Below are 22,462 nucleotides of genomic sequence, written 5' to 3'. Positions count from 1 at the left end.
GATTTATGGGACAAATTGGGCCAAAGGCACTCAATGCTTCCACAAACAAAGAATAGACTTATGTGTTCAAATTGAACTGGGAACCCCACAATCTACTAGCTTTTTGGGAAGCCACAGAGGAAGCTTTATCGACCTGTTTCCCCTGACTAAAGTAGGTTTCACTTGAGAGATTCCAAGAACAGTAAACAAAATCATTTTCTTTCCAGGGGGTGCCACATGCCACCTGGCACTGTGCCCCTCATGTGGAAGCCCAGAATTAATTTTCCTTTGTTCTGAAAACAGTGATTTGTACTGTAGGGGTAAGGGGTAATAAGGAAGGAATATGGCACCCTGCAATACCAAGAGTAGACACCTGCAGAGGAGTACAGAGATCTTTCCAAAGTGGGCCCATCCTTGATTACTCAGGGAAGCTTCCTGGAGGGATAACAGGCTAATTATTTATGCATACCCTGGAAACAGACAGGAGTCATACAGTTAGAATAGCGCAGTAAAATTTCTCCCAACGTTAGCTGAAGTCAAAGTCACCACGTACACCTTTGAAGGCTTCACACCCAGCCTCACTGGTCTGGGTGATTATGAATGATGACAAAATTGCCCCAAAAATCCCCTTGCAGGTCAAACAGGAGTCCATGCAATCTCTAACATGACCAAGTGGAGAGGTCACTACAGAAACTTGAAGAGAAGGCCACTTGGCCTTCTAAATTAGACTTGGTGGTTTATGGGGCTTGTTCAGCTGTTTGGGTCTGGGATGCCGGTGCAAGGCTGAGGTCAGTATTCAGCATGGCCTCATTCTGCTGCTTAGAGTGCTGTTGATACTAACTATAATTAAATGTTGTGTGAACCAAATTGAACAGAATTGGACTCAGTTCTTTCAATAAGATCAATCAGGGTGTTATACTTATAAAATTCACCAGAAGCCAAGATGGATTGGAAACTAGCAATGAGGGGCACCTGGGTGGCTCAGGGGGTTAAAGCCTCTGCCTTCAGCTCAGGTCATGATCCCAGGGTCTTGGGATCGAGCCCTGCATTGGGCTCCTCACTCAGCAGGGAGCTTGCTTCCCCTGCCCCTTCTCTGCCTGTCTCTCTGCCTACTTGTGATCTCTGTCTGTCAAATAAATAAGTAAAACCTTAAAAAAAAAAAAAGAAACTAGCAGTGAATATTGTTGTGAGATAATTTTCTATGCACCTCATGCTTATGTGTATCTTATGAGTAGAGGCTCTGACTGCCTTTTTTTCCCCAGTACCTTTTTCAAGGTCATTTGTATTGCAAACTACCTCAGAAGGTACAAATAGTATCTCCCTCTAGAGCAGAGGGAGGCATGCCTACAGTCCAGGATAAAATACTCAGATTCCCTAAAGTCAAAGTTCCTAGGTCATAATATAACCCACTGCATGCCCAAGGGCCTCCTAGCCCACTGTGCATTATCCTGTGGGAACTGGAACTCAAGAAACCGATTGTTGACATTGCTATGGGTAATACCGTCCTTAGTCACAATTCCTAATCACTGTCCCAAGAGTGTGATGTCTTCTGCCAGCATCCTTGGAACTTCCTCAGGCTAACTTGTTAGCTTGCCAGTAGGAAAAGGTTAGAACAGAATGCCAAAATTTAAAAATTAGATGATTCTGCATAGAAATCTAGATCATAGATCTCACTAAGGAATTTCAGCATACTTAGCATTACTGGCCCACAATCTATCCTGTTAATGAAAGGTTGTCCCTTAGTAGTAGCTGCCTCATTTGGTCTAGAAAGATATTCGCCAGCTCACTGCATTCCCCAGCATTCCTTTTGTCTGAAATGTATCCAATCTGTCCCTCATTTTCTATTACTTAGCCAACTCAGTGGGCTTTAGCGACGTGGCTGTTGCATAGCATAGGATAGGATAGCATACCTGCTTTAAGAAAATTATGATAAAATGTAATGTTCACTGTGTCAAAAGAGTCTTTCCTTTATAACTCATAGCTCATATTAGGATTTCATTAAATATCTACCCTTGATACTTCTAAATGTGATTTCATGTATGGTCTCCAGAACTGTATGTAGTTGTCGAGAATACAGTTTCTATAAAGTGGTATTTATGTTAGTACTGTTCTCTCATAGTTCTGATATGAGATAGCTGTGTGTCTTTATTTAAATTGTAGATGGCACAGTGTGATAGCTTTGCATCCTAGAGCTGGCCCAGTAGTACAAACATTAATTAACTTTTGGATTCAGTCCCCACAGAATTGTTGTGTCAATAACTTGAACATGATGACTCATGATGGTATTTCTGCCTGATGATTTTGAGACCAGATAAGGTCCACATTACACCTTGTCTTCCTGTTTACGGAAGCAGTAATCTTCATAACTGGAATCTTGATTCTTAACCCAAGGGTAAGGCATAGTCCCACACCCATTTGGATGGACAGTGTATAAAGCAAATAATTTCCTCAGCTTCCTGTCCTGTGAAGCCTGTATATGATACAGGAGGCACAAGTATTACTAGAGTGAGCAGTCAAGTATGCGAGCCCTCAGCTAGTACTGTATTATTTAAAGTAGGCTAACCCTCAAATAAATAAAACCTAAAATGTTAGTAGCCCACATGAGCTGTTTATCTCTTAAAAAATTGGGTGGGGTGGGGGGGTGATGCTTCACTAGTCATTCAAGGCCCAGATGGACAACCCTCTCATCTTCAGCAACACCCTTAGCATAGACAGCCATTGGACACATGGGGAAAGAAAATGAAAATGTTTGTGTGGCAGGTTGTTATACTTGGTCTTGGACGTGACACATGTCCCTTCTGTTCACATTTTGTTAGCTTCAACTAAGTGACATGACCAGCCTCACTGCAAGGAAGTGGAAGAAACTGATCACATGTGTGATCAGCACAGTTCCTGGTACCCAGATTTATGGAGGAGCTACTTAGTACTGGGCAGTGTTCTGCACTTTGTACCACATGTTATTTGGCAGTTCCACATGGTCAGGAGATTGAATGTTTTGGGCCCCGACAGGCCCACCTTCAGATCTGGAAGCAATGTAGCACTGAAAATAGGTGACGATGAAGCCTCCAGGGGAAGAACAAAATATCCCCTCATCCCTCTCCCAGAACAGGACAATTGATGATGCTCTCTGGACCGGGTCCATTATCTGCTGAACCTATTGGACCAGGGCCTAGAACCCTTTATCTCAGATGAAATACATCTGAGTGAGGAGCAAAAGCCACCCTCCCTGTTGGTTCCAGGTGGGGGCTCTTAGGGCATGCTAAAAGAGAAATTCAAATAATGAGTCCTGTTATCACCCAGCAAAGGCAAGGAAATGTCTCTGACTCATAGATTGTTTATACAGATAATGGGTGTCACCACTTTTTGCTACAGCATAGGCTATGAAGGAACTCTGGAGGGGTTCATTCTCCTTTAATCAGATGCTCTGGCTAATCAGTTCTTGCATGTTCTCCCACTCAATCATTTGCACACTAAGGGCAATTTTTTTTTTTCCAGGGCAAGTTTTACACTAAGAGCAGAAATCTCATATAACAACCGCTAACAGGAGCTGGAAATAGTCTGTACAGAATTTTCCTGTGGCCGACACAGCCTGCATAGGAATCTCTTATAGTTTTTCACAAGGTGTTCCCTGAACATTGGGTGTCTTTCATTTTTCAAGCCTGATAGCAAGTGAGAGGAGACCAAGAGGACCATGCATTAAACTTCACCTGGAATCCAGACAGTGGACCACTTGCTTTAGAATCGTTGGAGGAATAGGATGCTTGCTCAAGTTGCAGAATCTCAGGGAAACAATCACAGACCTAACAATTAGAGTAGCAGGATTGGGGCCCAAGGATCTATATTTTACACAAAATTCTCAAGAAATTTTTATCAGCATTTTCAGTCCTAGTAACCTATTATAGTTGTTCCCAACCGGTTGGGGTCACTTAAGGTTTACCTCTAGGTGTCAAGGTGTGCTAACAACTAAAATTTCTCTAGCCCCAGGGATTGCTTGGAAAACATTTCAACCCACAGTTCCCCTACTTCCTGGACCATAGTGATATTTACGGAGGCAAGGGATATGCAGCTTCCTTGGATTCCTTCTATCTTGCTTATTCCTAGCTCTCCAAGGCTTGACAAGGGAAAAACTGGACTCTAAGATGGCTGACCAAACCAGCAAGGGAATTCCAGTCTGTCTCAAAAGCCCTTCCGGGTTCTTTTTTCCTACCCCGCTTCCTGCGCGCACCAAAAGTACCGAGTATGGGGAAGTAGAAGAATATAAATTACCCTCCCTGCTCATGCTCGGGGCTCAAACCCATGGAGAACAGTCTTCTCTGAGCCCGCCCGTGTTACACGAACCTCCGAGCCTCCAAAGTCTCCAAGTGCCTCTTGGTTCTTCTGTTAGGACCCAGTCCAGATTCGGTAACATTTGGTTCCCTGACCAGAAAACTGAACCATGCTGGCCTATTGGTGCCACTCGTTTGGGGCAATGGCAGGGCAGTGCCGGAATGAGGGAGGGATTGTAAGGGAGAAGGCACGCCCTGCCTAATTTTCAGCAGTCTCCCGCCTGGTCGCCTCAGGCTGGGCACCCCACTGTTCCCACCCAGACTCGGGAGATTTGGCAGGGTAGGACCTGATGTAGGATTCTAGTAAGGCCTGGGGTCCCAGGACCCAGTCAGAGCCACCCATGAGGATGGAAGGGTAACTGATCACTTCCCAGAGACCTCTTAGAGGTCTTCCCAGAGACCCTCAGTCCCTCAGGTCAGGACCCCCTCAAAAGGGGGGATAGGAAGGAATTCCACAGGTCAGGGCCTCCCAGGGTTGGGAGTGGGGGAGAGGAACTGTAATAACTTCTGGAGTGAATGCGCAAGTGAATGTGCAGTTTGACCTGGCTCGTCAGGTGGACTGATTCTGTGGCTCCACTGGCGGGCACCCTTAGAGTCCCCAGATGCCTACAGAGTCTGAGCAAGCCTAACCTGTTCCTGTGGTGGCCTCATAAGGTCTAAGGCAAGTCTCTTTGGGGCACCAGTCCAGGGTTTATATGGACTCACTACAGCCAAGAGCCAACCAGGTCTCTTTCAGGAGGGTGGACAGGTGGGCATCTGACTTATCTCTGCTTTGGAAGGGCACATACCCTTTTGTTTGTCTTTATGCCAATGACACAGGGAGGGAACACACAGGGTGGCCAAGAGAGCTCCTGCTCCTCATGGGTGGAAGCTCTTCAAAACCTATGGTCTTTGACTGTATGCTCAAAATTTTAAGAAGCGATTCTCAGGAGGCTATGGGATCAAAACATCTGGAAAATTAGGCACATTATATGAACTGGAATGGACCACCTTCGGGGTCGACTGGGCCTCCGAGGGGCCCTAAGACCTACCCACTGTCAAGGTCACTTACAAAATTATGGTCAGGACTCCCAGACACCATGACCAGTTTCCATATATTGATTCTTTGCTTTAGATAGTCCAAACTCTGCCCCCATGGGTCCAATTCTATGCTAAAGTGTAGTATATTTGTAACCCAACTAAAATAATCCAAAGGCTCTAAGGAAGCAAAGCCTATCAGGGAGGCCCTGCCCTGGGGCATCAGGGACAGCAACGCAGATGAGCTCTGGACAAGGATGAACCCATCAGAAAGTGTGAGGACCACAGTCCTCTGTCCCGGATCCTAAAGATGAGCTGCAGGAAGACAGTACTCCTGCTTCTTGTAAGTGGCATGTGTGGGGAGATACCTGATTTAGCAGCTCTGAGAGCCCACAGGAAACTTGATACAGACAAACAGGATGTAAAATAACAGGAGAAAGTGGGGGAGGTGCCTGGATGGCTCAGTTGGTTAAGACCCAACCTTCCGATCAGGTCATGATCCCAGCTGTCCTTCAGGATGAGGACTTTAAGGAATATTTCCAAGCAGCTCTTGAAACTTCCTTTGTTTCCAGGAAGTTCCCTGTATTATCTGGCCCAACATGGACTGCCTATCCCCCCACTTGTTGAAAGGAAAACATGGAGTCTGCTTCTCTGGAGCTGATGAGCCCCTGAACTGGGAACCCTTTCTCTGCCCTCTGGCAGCACTTTGTCTCTTCTGCCTCCCCATCCCCCTTTTCCTGTGTCTGCACCATCTTGGTTGCGGTCTGCATTACTGGCTTCTAGACCATCCTCGGTGCTTCAGGTACCACTGTCAAGGAGCAAGAAGAGCATTCCCAGGACCTAACACCACCCACTCCAGATTTTCTCATGTGTCTCAGGTGAAAATTGACCACAGGGGAAGATCAGGTGGAACAGAATTCAGCATTTAAACTAAGTTTGTTGGTTTAGATAAGATAGATGTGTCTTTTAAGCTAAGAGTGGTAAATGTGGAACTTTTATTCTTTCAAGGTTTACTGAAGGTCAAATAACCTCCTGTTATCTCTTTTGGGTTGTTAGTAAAAAGATGACTAAAATGATTAATTGTCTCATCAAAATTTTCATGGGTAATTGTTAAAATAGCTTTCAAAGTCTTTGGTAACCTGAAACTTTAAGGTTTTGGTTGGGTGAAAAATGGAATTAAATTTGTTGGACCTCTCTGTCTTTTCCAGATGGGATAAAGTGCTATACCGTTGTTTACTAGACATAGGTTTGTGCTTTTGACTTACTGCAAAGAACTAAGGATCCTTCAATCTGTTGGTAAACACGTTTTTACCAAGCATGTGAATCATGCTTAACTGATTCACAAGTTTGCTATTTAAGAATTCTGGTCTAACAGTTCACAATTGGTTTCTCCTTGGTCTTTACTGGAGATTAAGGTTTTAAAAGAGTGCAAAATTCTGCTAACTGTAACTAAGACTGATGGAAATAAGGGATTCAAATCTATATGTGGAAAAGTAGGAGATATGTAAGAAAAGTAAGGAAAGGGAGTGCATCTTGTTGAAGGTAAAAGAAGGTAATTTTGTCCTAAATGAGATGGTTGTTTGGAAAGAAATGGCTTGGGGCAAAACCTGAATGCAAAGGAGAATTGTAGAGGTTTGTGACAGAAAATCTTTGGAAATGAATATTAAGTGTGGTCAGGATGGACTAAGATTGAAATGAACTTTAGAAAGACACTGGTATAGAAAGTTGGTTTTCATTCTGTTCAAAAAGACAAAGTATTCTTGGAGCGCCTGAATGGCTTAATCGGTTAAAGCCTCTGCCTTCAGCTCAGGTCATGATCCCAGGGTTCTGGGATCGATCGGGCTCTCTGTTTGGCAGGGAGCCTCCTCTCTCTCTCTCTGCCTGCCTCTCTTCTGCCTACTTGTGATCTCTGTCTGCCAAATAAATAAATAAATAAAACCTAAAAAAAAAAAAAAGACAAAATATTCTCAATTGTTGGTCTGTTCTTGATAAGAAAATGCAAACAGTTGTTTTCTCTCCACCTGCTTAGAAAAACCAGTTTCTATGTCTTGCCTTTATCAGGTTTGTTGTTGTTGTTGTTGTTGTTGTGTGTGTGTGTGTGTGTGTGTGTGTTTGCCTTTATCAGGTCTTTAACATCCCTAATCCTATGTAGGAATGTCCTTTAAAACTTCCTAAGGTTTTAATAAACTTCCTCAAGATTTAAATCATGAACAAAGTCTTGATGACTAATTTAGCCTTACTTGTTTGATATGTAACATTCTGGTTCTGGCTACTGAAATATTATGTATCACAGAATAACTGAGTTTCCTTGTCAATCTCCTCATAGTGAACTCTCCTGTCAGATCATTAACCATGTCTATTCTGAGTTTTTGTCATGTAGCATTGTTCTAATTCTCTTGTAAAGGGAGTTATATCTTCAAAGAGATTCATATAAAGGACTTTTAGGACAGATACACATATTCAGTATATTAAAAAACCTAAAACTGAAATGATTAAGAACTTCCAGAACTAAGAATCTGCATTCAGACTGAACAAGAATCAGTAACATGGGACTAAATGAGCTAAAATTATGATTATGGTTTTGTGATCCTTGTTTGAAAAACATTGCTGTTTCCTTAATGTTCACTCTTCTTTATTAAGGAAACATAAAATTTCTAGGACATATAGAAACATGATAAAATAATCATTTGTAAGCACATTAAAGCATTCAACTTTTCTCTCTATCTGAACCCTCTGCAGCTCAAAAGGTCTTAGTAAGTATACCTTCTTTCATGGCAATCCTAGTCATTTGCATAAGTTCAGTAAGAATCTATTCTCCTTGTAACAGGACACCATTGGAAACATTGGTTATTTTACCAAGGCTTTGACTGGAGTCATATTTGAGCAAGGACATGCATAGACTCAGATATGACCAGACAGATTTAAGGAGCTAAGGTCGACAACCTAGAGCCATAAAGCCTGATACCTTACTTACAGAGGTTCCCTCACCAGGTAAGTAAAGAATGTCACTTCCTGGCAGGTGCAGGAACGTCAGGATACTTTGGGGATCTCATGAAGAGGAATCTGCCCAAATCTTAGAGGTATTGCAGGCATGTCCGATGGAAAGCATATGGCTTGGCTTCTGGCCAGGAAAGGCTACTAAAAGTTCAACCTAGAGATTCTTTATAAAGTTCCAGGAAAGCAGATTCTTAAAGATCTATATGATCACTCACTGTTCTTGCTGAGCTTATGTAAATAATTAGGCCAGATTTGTTAGAACTTGAATTGTTTCCTCAAATAAATTAGTCCTGATTTGGCTATCTCTGGAAATGAGGGTTATTTAGAGAGAAAAAATGACATTTAAATAACCAACCTTTGTAGATGTAAATTCTAGATTTGATTGTCTTTAAATGTTTGTTGTTTACCTAAGCTAGACAACTTGAGGTAAACTTCAGAGAAGTTGCACAATAGCTCATTTAGAAAATCTTCTTGTTTTTATTCTATGGGGCTAATAATAACAGGACCCCATGCCACATGATTAAATAACTGGACAATGGGATTGATTCCCCAACAATTGTATAACTTAACACCTTAACCAGTTATATGTGGCTGAGATAATGAAATCATTCCCTAAAAGCCAGAGCATACCTCACTCCATAGGGTTATCTGTGGACTTGTGGAGATAATGGATGACCCCACTTTATTTATGATTGGATTGGGTAATGCACTTGGGGATAGCCTTACTTCTTGAGACAAGTTTTCTCCCACTTGCCAGTGATCCTTTGTAATTAGAATGTTAACTATTTACCCCAAACAAAGAGGTGGTCTTAATAGTATTTTTCAGTCATATTTATCCTAGAAGCCACCATTATTGAGGTACAATTGCAAAAAAAGGCTTTAGCTAAGCATACAACAGCCCTCCTGGTAAAAGGAGCCTCAAAGCTCACTATGGGAGAGTCCCTGACTGTAATGATTTCACCTCAGGTCCCAAGTGTCTTAGAAACCAAAGGCCACCAATGGGTGATGGAGGCCGACTTATTAAATACCAGTTACACTGATAGATATACCTGAAGTAATACCTAAAACCTGTCAAACTTTAAATCCAGCTATGCTTAAACCTGGACCTGAACATCATATTTTCATAGAGGATAACTGTTGGAGGTCATTGATATCATTTATTCTAGTCAACTGGATTTAAAGGACTGCTGCAGCTATAATTCATCTCAAAGGTTCTATAGTGGGCCACCCCCTATAATAAGTAGGCTTAGAGGAGACCTCAAACAGATTGGAAACTTAGAAGTGTCCCAACACCACCAAACCTTGGGAAAAACTCCAAGGCACATATCCTGAGAAGCTTTAGAAAGGACCCCCTCAAACCATGGTGGACAGGGCCCCACATTATTGTTCTAACCACCCCTACTGCCCTCAAGGCCATAGGTGTCATACAAATTGGGTCCACTGCTTTAGAGTAAAGAATGGTCTCACTAGTTGGATGAGTCACATCAGTGGAAAGCCCAACCAGATCCTACAGACCTGCTCCAGCTCCACCTTTGACAAGACCCCACCTACTGATGGGCATCTGTTCACTGTGATATCTGGCTGTTGTTGGTGTGATATCCCTCACCTCAGGAGTTGGACTTTATGCTTCTGCCCCTTCTGACTGGACTTCTCCCAGAAACATGTTATTGTTATGTTTATTGGGCAGCCTTAGGAACCTTAAGATGGATTGCTAAGTCCATAGAAAACATTGTTGCAATGAATTTTGGAACACTGAAAAAATAAAATAAAATAAATAAAATTCAAAAAAAAAAAAAAAAGAAAAGAAAAGAAAAGAAAACACTGTTGCCTGTTGCCAGGGGAGCCGCTGCCATCATAATAGATAATGATGCTCTCTAAACTAGGTGGTTAAAGGGGCATCTAAGGGGTGAATGATAAGGGAAAAACTGTACTCCAAGATGGCCGACCAAACCAGCAGTGGAATTCCAGTCCCTGTCTCAAAGCACTTTCGGGTTCTTCTTTCCTTCCTGTTTCCTGTGTGCACCAAAGTACTAAGTATGCAGAAGTAGAAGGATATAGATTCGCCTCCCTGCTTGTGCTCGGGGCTCAGACCTTTGAAGAACAGCCTCCTCTGAGCCCACCGGTCTCAAATAAACCCCCAATCCTCCAAACTCTCTGAGTGCTGCTTTGTTTTTCTGTCAGGATCCAGTCTAGGTTCCATAACGGGCTCGGTAGTTACAAGTGTGGAATAAAAGAGGCCCTAAAATGCCAGACCATACACCATTGGATTACATCTGGGACCAAGACTAAATGACAGTTACTAAGAATCTGTGCCAAGGAATCATAGGGAAGCCATGAACCAGAAGATAAAATGGTAGAACTGAGACTTGGAAAAGCCTATCAATTGGTTTTCAGTGGTTTCACTGCATTTATTCTCAAATGTATAATCAGTATCTTTAGTTTATTATTCCATGATAAATAACCTTTTGATTTTTATTCACACATTCATCACTGAAATGTGACTCATCTCCTCCGAAATTTTTTCCTACCCCCAAGATGATTAGTTTCATATGCTTCTCCCTTTTTCTTTTCCCAGCTTTCTAGTTTCACTGCTGGCCTTTTCTCAAACCTTATTCTCAACTCTCAGGATGAAGTACCTCCCTCTGCATATTCCTGATGTTCAAATGCAATTTAAAAAATAGAAAAATTAATTAGTGCTGGGAAACAGACCAAATATCTTGGTAATGGTAGAAGGAAGGCTTCTAGCTCTAAGAAGACTGACAGAAAAAAAACCTGCAAACCCTGTAAGGCACCTACCAGCACAATGAGCAAAGATAATTTTTTAGTTCCCCAAGTCAAAAACTATTAAATAATGCTATCTATTTTATAAGAAGGAAACATCCCTATATATACATACTTATGTAATATATACAGTTGATTCAAATCAATATCTTTTGGATCACTTTTCATGCAGGAAATGAATAGAATTACATGTAATTGATGTTTTTCCCCACTATTTTTCCAGTCTTTGTGATTCTGTGAATTGCTCAGTATTCATGTTTCTTTTTGTGTTTATGTTAGCCACAGCTAGTTTCTGTTGCTTACAGTGTAGAACTTTGAGGAACAGATCAGCAATTTCTGTATCAGTTAATTCTGGGGAAGATAATTCTTTAGAAGAAGGCTGTGGCTAACCATGAAGGGAGGGGGTTGCACATGATACTCTATTATATATGAACTATATCTGTATGATCCTTTTCTCAGTGATACACAACATAGCCAACAGGTGAAGGAGAGACCAATATATATAGTAGTAGGATATACGTGGATAGAGAATGGGAGATTTGCTACTATTACTAATATCTCTGAAAGATTAGTATAGAAATATAATTTATAAAAATGGGGGGGAACAAGAGTCTCATAAGAGACTCTTAACAATAGAGAGCAACCTGAGGGTTGATGGAGGTGAGTGAGGGATGAGCTAGATGGGTGATGGGTATTAAGGAGGGGATTTGTTATGCTGAGCACTGGGTGTTATATGTAAGTGATGAATCACTTAATTCTACCACTGCAACCAATATTGCACTCTATGTTAACTACCTAGAATTTAAATAAAATTTTAAAAAATAAAAATAAAAGAAATACAACTTAAAATTCTATCTAAGTCAGCTTGGGCTGTTATAATAAAATACCATAGACTGGCGGCTTAAATATCAGACAGTAAGTTCTCACATTTATGGAGGCTAGGAAGTCTAAAATTAAGCTCCTGACAAATTAATTTCCTGAAAAGGGCCCTTTTTGTTTGTAAATGTTTTTTTGTTGTGTCTTCACATGGCTGGCCTTTTCCTCTTCTTATAAAGACACTAATTCCCTCTTAGGGACACCACCTGTATGACTTCATGTAAACCTAATCACCTACCAAGGGCTCTAATACCATCCCATTGGGAACTGAAAAAGTTTCAACATATGGATTGCAGGGGACATAAATATTCAGTCCTTAATAAGGTCTTCAAGAGATCTCAAAATTTGACCCAGAAGATACAGAGAAAATTGTATTAGTATCTTATTGCTGCTCTAACAAATTATCAAAAAGTTAGTGGCTTAAAACAAAAGGTTATTACATTATAATTTTGAAGATCAGAAGTCCTACAATCAAGGTGTCCACAGGGCTGCCTTCTAGTGGTTCTAGAGAAGAATAATTTTCTTGTCTATTCCAGTATCTAAAAGCCACATGCATTCCTAGGTTCATGGCTCCTTCCTTGAATCACTCCCACCTCTTCCTGTATCATCACATCTTCTCTGACTTTGATATTTTTGTCTCTCTCTTATAAGAACCTTTGTGATTATATTAAGCCCATTCAGGAAATCCAAGATACTCTCCACGTACCAGTATCCTCAACTTAATCATGTGTACAAAGTCCATTTTGCCATATAAGGCTCTGGGGATAAGGACATGAACATCTTAAGGTGAGGAAGAGGATGGGGAAGGGAGGGTGTGATTCTGCCCACCACAGCATATCAAATGTTGCATATGTGTGAAGAGCCACATCACAGCTCAGGACTCCCTATTCAGTTCACTGTACCACTTTTTTTTTTTTTTTTCATATGGGTTAACTTTTGGCTTCATTAACATCATCTATACCTAAGATACACTGGAGAAACCACAGATTTCCATAGCCGGTCAAGAAAGTTGGCCTGAGTGGTCTTGAAAATTATAGCCATTTACTTGTGGCCTTTTTTAATGGGTCTCTTGGCAGAGATGAAAGGAAAGGAAAGGGGAAGGGAGGGGAAAAGAAGTGGAGGGAGTAAGAAAGAAAGATCAGTGCAATAAAATGAATGCACATTATTTTTGCTGATAATAGCCATGGGTGGTTTGATTTCCCTTCCCTTAGGGTAATAGAATGTAGAGCAGCTTTATTCTGCTGACTTCAGCTCCTATTGGTTGGGCTGGAGTGATACAGGAAGGGATCAGGAAACCATGGCTTCTATTCTCTATTGTGTCATTTAAGATTCAAGTGTTACCTCCTGTTAAAATGGACTATTTATATTTTTATGAATACATTTCTTAAATGGATTGTAAACTCACATGTGATGAGTATTTACTGTGTGCCAGACACTGTAATGTGTCATTTACATACACTATCATATTTCTTCTTCACAATTGCCTTACTTTCACAGGTTTAGACAATTCAGCAGCTTGTCCTAGTAGGGCCAAAGGCCAGAAGTCTTATTGAGCCCATTCTCATATCTCCTTTGTGGTATTTTCTCACAAGAATGTTCACAATTCATGCAATTCAGACAGAAAACCATATAATAAAAATAGCAAATCCAATGTGCATTAAGTTGTACTGTACATAAAATGCATTATATGTATCTACTCATTTGGTCCTTACCAAAACTCTACAGAAGGTATAAAAGTTACTGCCTATAATGTCTTTGTTTTAAAGACAAGAAAGGTGAGGTTTATGTCAATTCTTCCCAACCTACATAGCTCATTGCAGATAACTTCTCCTTTGATTTCTTTTTATTCCATCATCTATTATAACAAACACCAACTGTTGATTTCTCTAGACACATAAAGGAGAAGAAGGATGTCATAAGGAAAGAGCTCTAGGTTTGGAATCTAACGATCTGCCTTGGGGTCAATGTCTAGAGCCGCGGGCCTTATCATTGTATGACTCTGGGCTTTGGGTCTCCAGATCTAAAATGAGAAAAACCATCTCCCTCATAGACAAGAGGATAATGTGTATGAAAGTATTTGGTAAACTGCAAAGGTTACTTAAGGCAAGATTTTTTTTAACTAAACAGCTTAAAATCATTTTAGTAGAACAAGTGTTGTTTCACACTTTAATTTTTCAATAAGGTTTTGATGCTTCTCAAGTGAAACCTCATTGCCAGCTTTTGAATCTGGTTAAAACACTTCAGGAATTTTTGTGTCTGCATTCCGGTTTGACATTCTTTGCTATATAGGGAGCTATCATACAGAAACACCAGAAATCATAAAGATTCTTCAAAATGCATTCTAAATGACATTTTATTAAACACTTCTGTTTTGTAAACATACTCATGATTACATTTAATGAAATTGTTTTGTTGCAAATGTCAATGGAAATGAATATTGTCATATTGGCATAGGCTAATTTTAACTTTTTATGTTGCTGATAAAGTTCTAATTCAGAAAAAAAAGCTCAAGCTCTATGAAAATGGATCAATGGACAATTTACTTCCTTTTCATTATTTTTACTCAGATTGCATTTGTTAGAAAATGCATAACATTGTTGTACTGATAGAGAAAAACTGTACTCTAAGATGGCTGACCAAACCAGCAAAGGAATTCCAGTCCCTGTCTCAAAGCCCTTCCGGGTTCTTCTTTTCTACCGTTTCCTGTGCGAGCCAAAAGTACCAAGTATGCAGAAATAGGAGGGTATAAATTCCCCTCCCTGCTTGTGCTCAGGGCTCAGACCTTTGGAGAACAACCTCTCCTGAGTCCACTGGTGTTAAATAAACCTCTGATCCTCCAAAGTCTCCCTAGTGCTGCTTGATTCTTCTGCCAGGATCCAGTCCACGTTCTATAACAGTACCATTTAGTTAGGTTTGGATTTCATCTTCAACAAAAAAGAAAACAATATGAATGTCAGAGGTAGATGCAGAGGTTGGGAAGAAAGAAATTTCCTATGCCCTCAATATCCCAGCTGGATCAAGAATCAAATCAACATGAGAGATCACATTAACAGGAAGAAACCAAGTTGAGTTTCTACACACAGGGAAGTCACATAGACATGAAATTCCAAAGACAGTGAGGCAACATGAGGTCTATATGAACTAAGGAGAGCGGTAAGACTCTGAGGATACAGAGGAAAAAGACCATTAAAAGGAAGGTGAAAGGGGCGCCTGGGTGGCTCAGTGGGTTAAGCTGGGACATTCAGCTCAGGTCATGATCTCAGGGTCTTGGGATAGAGCCCTACATCAGGCTCTCTGCTCAGCAGGGAGCCTGCTTCTCCCTTTCTCTCTGCCTGCCTCTCTGTCTACTTGTGATCTCTCTGTCAAATAATTAAATAAAAAATCTTTAAACAAAAAAAAAAAAAAAAAGAGGAAGGTGAAAGAAGATGTTTGGAAGACAAAACAAAGAGTTTGCCTACTATTATACAAATAAGTATCTTAAAGAGGAATCTCTGTTAATAGGTCTCCTCCTGGTACCTGCAGGCAGTTGAGTGGGAACTTAAAAAGCTTTTCCTGAATATGCTGGGTTTTGTTTTATTTTAACTCAAAACAATGTTTACACCGAAGTGGCCCATCTTGGGGCAGTCAGCCCTTGACCCCTATACAGCCAAGAGATTGTCTAATTGTCACTTGTCACTCAGTGCTTCTTATGTGAGTGTTTGATTTATTCAACTGCTAATTTCCTACACTCAGTAACAGGGTAGGGTAGCTCTTTAAGATTTATGAGAAGCCTTCAAACATGTCTTATTTGATTCTCCTACTACCTTACTTTAGGAAAGCGGGCCAAACAATGTTATCATCATTATAAAATGGGGAATTTGGGACTCAGGTTAACTTGCCAAGCAGTAACTGACAAAGCTGATCTAGATCTTCTAATTGCCATGTTTTGGTTCTTTTCACTATGTGTTCATTGCCAGTGGATGCCAGTTAACTTTAGGGCTGGCTAAGCCTACATTTCTGTAGGGGGGACCCAAGGGGTTTAGTCACATTAATCGTTGATTATAAAAACAGCAATAATAGAAAAAACATTAAAAATAATATTAGCTGATAGTTTCTCAGTGCCTATGGGTGCCACTCTTATTTTAAGCATCACATTTGTATTACCAATTTCTATTCACAATGAACCTGTGAGGTAGATACTATTTTTAATCTTCTCAAGACAGGAGTGTATTGACCTAGTATTTTTCCCATTATATAACTGATGAAACTGTAGTCAAGAACTCAAGTGACTTGTTCAATGTTTACACCACTACCAAATCATGGGGGGATGGGGAAAACCAGTCTGACTGAAGAATCTATGCAATTAATTACTTTATCATATTGTTCTCAGAGCTGACTTTGTTTGTTGTTGTTTTTTTTTCAATATAAAGAAGATAAAAAGAAGTATTCAAACAAATGAATTAGTGGCTCATTCTCTCCTATTTCCTTTTGTATCAGTAATAGCTGCATAGCAGGACATAGACTAGAAATATCTAGAAGCTTTTATGAATTGTGAACTGTTTTGGAATAGATACAGGTAGCTCAAATAATGGAGGTTCCATGGAGAAATGATAATTGGGCTTGGAACCATGCAGATTAAGAAGCATACAAATATAAATAAAATCAGAATTGTTGAAATTAAAGGACATGCTGCTCCATGAAATGATCCAAAACTAGAAGCCCTGATTCCATGGTAGGAAAAACTGGCAAAACAGCCAAACCTTGAAAAACGCAGACACAGACCTGAGAAAACCCTCCCAAAAATGCGTTCCTTTTTATTACCAACCTAAGGCTTATTATTTTCATATTTCAGGAAAAACCTTGAAAACAGTAGTTACAATACATTTAATATTTAACTTACTCAACTAACTTATGGTGAGTATTTTCAGGTGATATTTCTGAAGGTCACATACTGCCTTTTTATTTATTTATTTATTTATTTATTTATTTATTTTATTTTTGCTAACTTTAGGGCTGGCTAAGCAATTCCTTAAGCTCTTCCTATTCCTACATAACTAATTCTTCTCAGGGTACACAGAGAAGAGAGTATCGGGGAGTAAGAACTCCTTTCCCTTTCAAGGATCCTTCTAGCTGGACCAAGAGTCAAATTGACATGAGGTTAACAGGAGATAATCAATTTTAATAACTTACATACAGGGAATCCACACAGACATAAGAATTCCAATGACAGTCAGGAAAGTGAGGCATATTTGTCATCCTGAACTAAGGAGAGGGGGTCATTGGTCTAGAACTTGAAGAGAATGCAATTCACGGGGTAATAAGAAGAGTAGATGTTTCACAATTAGGTGTTTTTCCCTGCCATACAGATGGGTCACTCGGATAACATTTATGTCTGCTATTAACCCTTAATCTGGAAAAATCCCCAGCTTAGATTTCTCTATGTAGTTAAGGGAAGGGCAAAAATTTCTCAGGAAACTGCCCCCAGCTCCAATAGTCTGTCTGCATGCCAAGTGGCTCATGTGGGGGCAGCCTGCCTTTGGCCCCTACAGATCTCTCCTCTGAAACTTCCCAGAAGGTGAGCTGGTATACTGTTCCATGTCCTTGAACTGACCTATTACTGTTGACAATAGGTCAGTTCTGTTGGGTTCATTTCAGGAGGCAGTGATGCAGTAGTGTTCTCAAACTTGGGCCTATGGTTCCAGTAGTCAGGTATTAAATGAAAGGTATTTCTACGGAAATAAAAGAAAAACAACAGTTAATGATTGGATCATATTATAAACGGTTTCTGAGTTCTCAAAGGTAGCTGGTCAAGATTTCTAGATGTCAGGCTCCAAGCATCTTCAGAGAGAGAGAGAGATTGAGAGAGAGAGAGAGAGAGAGAGAGAGAGAGGGCAGGCAGTGGCAATCTGACCTATTGTCCTAGTGTGTAGTTGAAATGTCTGGGGATCTTTTTGAGTGGCCCACAGAACAATAGACACAAAGATTGTGGATACATCAACTACTATGGAAATTTCTCTGAAGTTTTACATCAAGTTGTTTATATTCAGTTTGCAGGGCTCTGGGGAAAAGGCTAGTGTTAACTCTCAAAGGATTCCAAGTCAAAAAGATGGGGGGAAAAATAAGATGTTAGTTTAAAGAATTGTAGGCAGGCATTGGAGGGCACTAGAATAAATCAAGATTTAGTCCAGTTTATAATGAAAAGTATTCAAATCGAATATCTACAAAAATGCTCTATTGAAACAAATTTTCTCTCTAAAATCGTTCTCGTTTCTACTAAAGATAGCCAAATTAACACTAACCAGCCAACTAAGTCTAGTTTCAAGAAACAAAAACAAAACTTGGCCTGATTATCTCCATAAGTTCTGCAAGAACTATGTAGACTCTTTAAAAATGGCTTTACTGGCAATTTTCATTAGGAATCTCTAGATTGAACCTTTAACAGCCTCTGAAGGCTAGAACCCAAGCCAAATACTTGTCATCAGACTATGCCTGCAGAACCTTTAGATCTGAGTGAATGCCTTTCTTCTCGAGGTCTTCAAAGTATTATTTCCTGTACCTGCCAGGAATGACCTTCTTTACTCACCTGGCAAGGCTCTGGCAATTCTGTAAGCAAGGTACCAGGCTTTTATTTCCAAGAGGCTTTATTGGCTCTATAAAGCCAACCTGAGTTCCTCAAAGCTCAATCTGAGTTTGAGGAAGTATGAGTTCCTCATACTCAATCTGAGTATGCATGTCTCTCTCAAATATGACATTCCAGTCAAAGCTTTGGTAATATAACCAATGTGTTTAGTTGTGTCCTATTATGAGCAATGCAGATTCTTATTGAACTTATGCAAATAAATAAATATTTTGCCGTAAAAATATAAGAATACTACCTGAGAGTTTTTGAGTTCTGGAGGGTTCAGGTAGGGAGCAAGATAAATGTTTCAATTTACTCACAAAGGTATATTTTATCAAATCACTATCAGTTTGCCTAAAAGAAAAATTTTTCTTAAATTGATAAAAACAAAGCATTTTTAAAAAGTCAGCAGTGTTACAAACAAAAAGTTATATAAAATTTATAATTATTTCCTTAGTTTATTCAAGTCCCATGATACTATTTCTTGTCCTGCTTGAATTCAGTTTTTCTAGTCAAACCAGAATTTTTTTACCTAGTTCAGTTTTATGATCTTAAGGCTATCAGGAACCTGTACTCAGAGTTCTTTCTATGAATCTCATTAAAGTTGAAACACATCTGCAGGAAGATTTTACAAGAGTGTCTAAGTAACAGTGTAACTCTCTATAAATGAGAAAAGACGTAAAAACGGCCATGCTTAAAGAGCTGATTCGATGGGGGCGCCTGGGTGGCTCAGTGGGTTAAGCCGCTGCCTTCGGCTCAGGTCATGATCTCAGGGTCCTGGGATCGAGTCCCGCATCCGGCTCTCTGCTCAGCGGGGAGCCTGCTTCCTCCTCTCTCTCTCTGCCTGCCTCTCTGCCTGCTTGTGATCTCTCTCTGTCAAATAAATAAATAAAAATAAAATCTTTAAAAAAAAAAAAAAAAAAGAGCTGATTCGTGTTCATTATAATGCAAATGGTAAGAAAATCTGGTTATTTTGAACACACAACTCTTCAAGATAATAACATACCTGGTTAGTATCATCAGCTTTCTAGTTTTGTACAATGTTTAGAAAACTTATTTTAATAACATATCTCTAGAAATAGAATCTTAGAGGGTTTACTATCACTTACTCTTTCCATGTAATTTGACATACAAAATTAGCCTAATTGGTTTAATTTCTCACAATGTTATTGTTTGGATAGGTTTCAGGGGCCCACTTGAAAATTTCAGTTAGACTGTGGTCCAAAGGCCTCATTTTAGAGTTTGATTTTAGGAAGTATCTCGATAAATATTAAAAGGTTTGAATATTTGATTAAATACAAACAGAAATCATTATGAAATGATATTGAATTATACATTTAATCAAAGTGACAATAAAAGGTATCAAAGGCAAATACAGAAGATTACACAGTTCTGAGCAAAACTGCCTTTGGCTCAGGTCATGAACCCCAGATCCTGGGATCAAGTGAGCCCCACATCAGGCTCTCTGCTCAACCAGGAGCCCAATTCTCCCTCTCTCTAAACCCTCCCCTCTGCTCTTGTGTTGTTTCTTTCTCAAACAAATAAATAAATAAATAAAATCTTTAAAACAAAAGAGAGAAATGTTACATCACAAAGGCACAAAGAGATTATTTGAGATTTTTCCAAGGTGGATATTTGGAACATACTTGCCTGTCAGAGGAGCTAGACTTTGTATTTTAAAAAAGCCTCTGTCTTGGGGCTCCTGGGCAGCTCAGTGGGTTAAGCCTCTGCCTTAGGCTTAGCTCATGTTCTCAGGTCCTGGGATAGAACCCATTCTTGGGCTCTCTGCTCAGCAGGGATCCTGCTTGCCCCTCTCTCTGCCTGCCTCTCTGTCTCCTTGTGATTTCTTCTGTCAAATAAGTAAATAAAATATTTAGAAAAAAATAAAAAGGCCTCTCCCCTCTTTTTTTTTTTTCTTTTTTCTTTCTTTCTTCAGTCTCAGGCAACTGTGAGCTGTGTTTACATTTCAAAGATATAATAATTATAATTTGAAGGGACAGAAAAAGAACATAATAAAAAAAATTCCCTAGAGTTTCAGGGTAACTGCTATTTAAAATTTACCTTTTTTTAAAGTACAAAAAGATTTGTACCAATATCCTGATCTTTTATAATATGCACAAGCATTTTGATAAAAATAGGTGAGCTTTATTTTATTTTATTTATTTGACAGAGAGAAACACAGAGAGGGAACACAAGCAGGGAGAGTGGCAGAGGGAGAAGCAGGCCTCCTGCTGAGCAGGGAGCCCTATGCAGGGCTCTCTTCCAGGATGCTCAAGGACTGAGCCGGCCTGGCGTCCCAGTAGGTGTACTTCAGTGATTGTTAAAGATAGATGGGTTTTTGACTTGCTTCTAGAGTTACATTTCTGTTTTGCAAAAATCTGTAAAACAAAAACAGTTATTTCTAATTCCACAAAGAACCGGATTACAGCCACTTCTTGTTATCAAAGGACAAGCTAGTCTTTTTAACTAAATTTGCTTCTTTATATCAGAGAGAATTTTTAAATAAAATAGGAAACAAAAGATCTAAGCCTTTGTAAAGTCTGTGCAATGCATTTTAACAAAAGCCTTTTTTTCTAGATCAACTCAACTCAATAATAATTTGAAGGGACAGAAAAAGAACGTAATACAATGCAATTCAGTTCAATTCAATTCAATTCAATTCGATTCGATTCAATATGCAATATCAGCTCCTGAATATTGGCCTTCCACTGTCCATTTGTAGGAGGACCTATCAAAAATTTTGGTCATCTTGTTTCCTCTTTGAAAGGATGGTTGTGAATATAGCCAAAAAATTATAATCTTTTGAAAGTAGAGGTAAAAGGCCTTTATAATTTGAAAGATCTGCTGCTGTCCTGGGAACACAAATTCTTTTGCAGTGGGGGTCTAAGATACCCCTAGAAAGGATATTGCATAGTAGTAAGGTCTGAAATTGGCAAAGCCTGATTACAAGAGCCCTGGAAAGTAGGCACAAAGCAAGCCCTATGGCCAGTCTGGGTGCTTTTGTTAAATTCATTACTGGCTTTCAGCATTTACATGAACAACCTGTATACTTTCCACCTAGAGATGAGACCAGAGTGGTCTCTATAAATCTTCTAGGGAAATGAGGCTGGATTTTAAGAAGGGGACTTTACATTGGATGAGGACATTTATCTTTGTCCTAAGTCTAATTTTTGCTCTTTTATCTTGTCAAGGGAATCCCTAAGGCTATCCATTATACTAATAAGACAACAAGAATGGTTTATCTCTGGTCTCCCGTGAAAACAGGAGACATCTCCAGTCCCAGGCCTGCTAATCTGGGACACCAGGTGGGTGCTAGTGAGATGAAACTTTCCAGCACCAACAAACAGGTAAGGTTGAGACGACAAAGGTTTTTATTGATGAAGTTTTGGATATAGGTGAGGTCCAGGCCGACAACCAAGAAAGTATTCTTCACATGTCTCTGGTGCAAAAAGGTGATCTTATTAAAGCACAGGGTCAGGACCCATGGGCAGGAAGAGTCGCTGCTCCAGGGTTGTGAGGAGTGGTCCATTATATACCTGCAAGTTGGGAGGGGGTCAGGAATAGCTTGTCAATAAGGAATTTTGGAGGCAAGGTTTCCAGGACCTTGAGGGGCTAGCTATTGTTGGGAAAAGGTCATTTATTACCGTCTAAAAAAACCTTAGTCATGAGACCCTTCAGATGTATATTGGTGGGCCATATGCTTGGGGACGATTGTCAAAACATATCTCGGGGGGATTCAGAGATAAAGGAAGTTTCCAAAGGAATTTTTATATGTTAAAGTAGACCCACAGGATCCTGGTTGGGGTGGGGGGAGCAGTCAGGTGAGGATTGCCTTTTGCCCTTTGCAAAGGATTGAGGTGGAGGTAGTTTAGTCCCTACAGGAATGTCA

At 40.0% G+C, this 22,462-nt stretch overlaps 1 long non-coding RNA gene across 1 annotated transcript; it reads left to right on the top strand.

Moving 5' to 3' along the window:
• Window positions 1-6,537: 6,537 nt before the first annotated feature.
• On the top strand, window positions 6,538-20,030 carry LOC116583132. The gene is made up of 3 exons (XR_004282627.1): window positions 6,538-7,145; window positions 13,885-13,887; window positions 20,019-20,030. It is a non-coding gene; the product is annotated as an uncharacterized LOC116583132 (long non-coding RNA).
• Window positions 20,031-22,462: the final 2,432 nt, after the last annotated feature.

The sequence above is a fragment of the Mustela erminea genome, chromosome 2, assembly GCF_009829155.1.
Source record: "Mustela erminea isolate mMusErm1 chromosome 2, mMusErm1.Pri, whole genome shotgun sequence".
In the NCBI taxonomy this organism is placed as follows: Eukaryota; Metazoa; Chordata; class Mammalia; order Carnivora; family Mustelidae; genus Mustela; species Mustela erminea.
The sequence above is the reverse complement of the archived record's forward strand: the minus strand, read 5'-3'. Positions and strand labels throughout refer to the sequence as shown.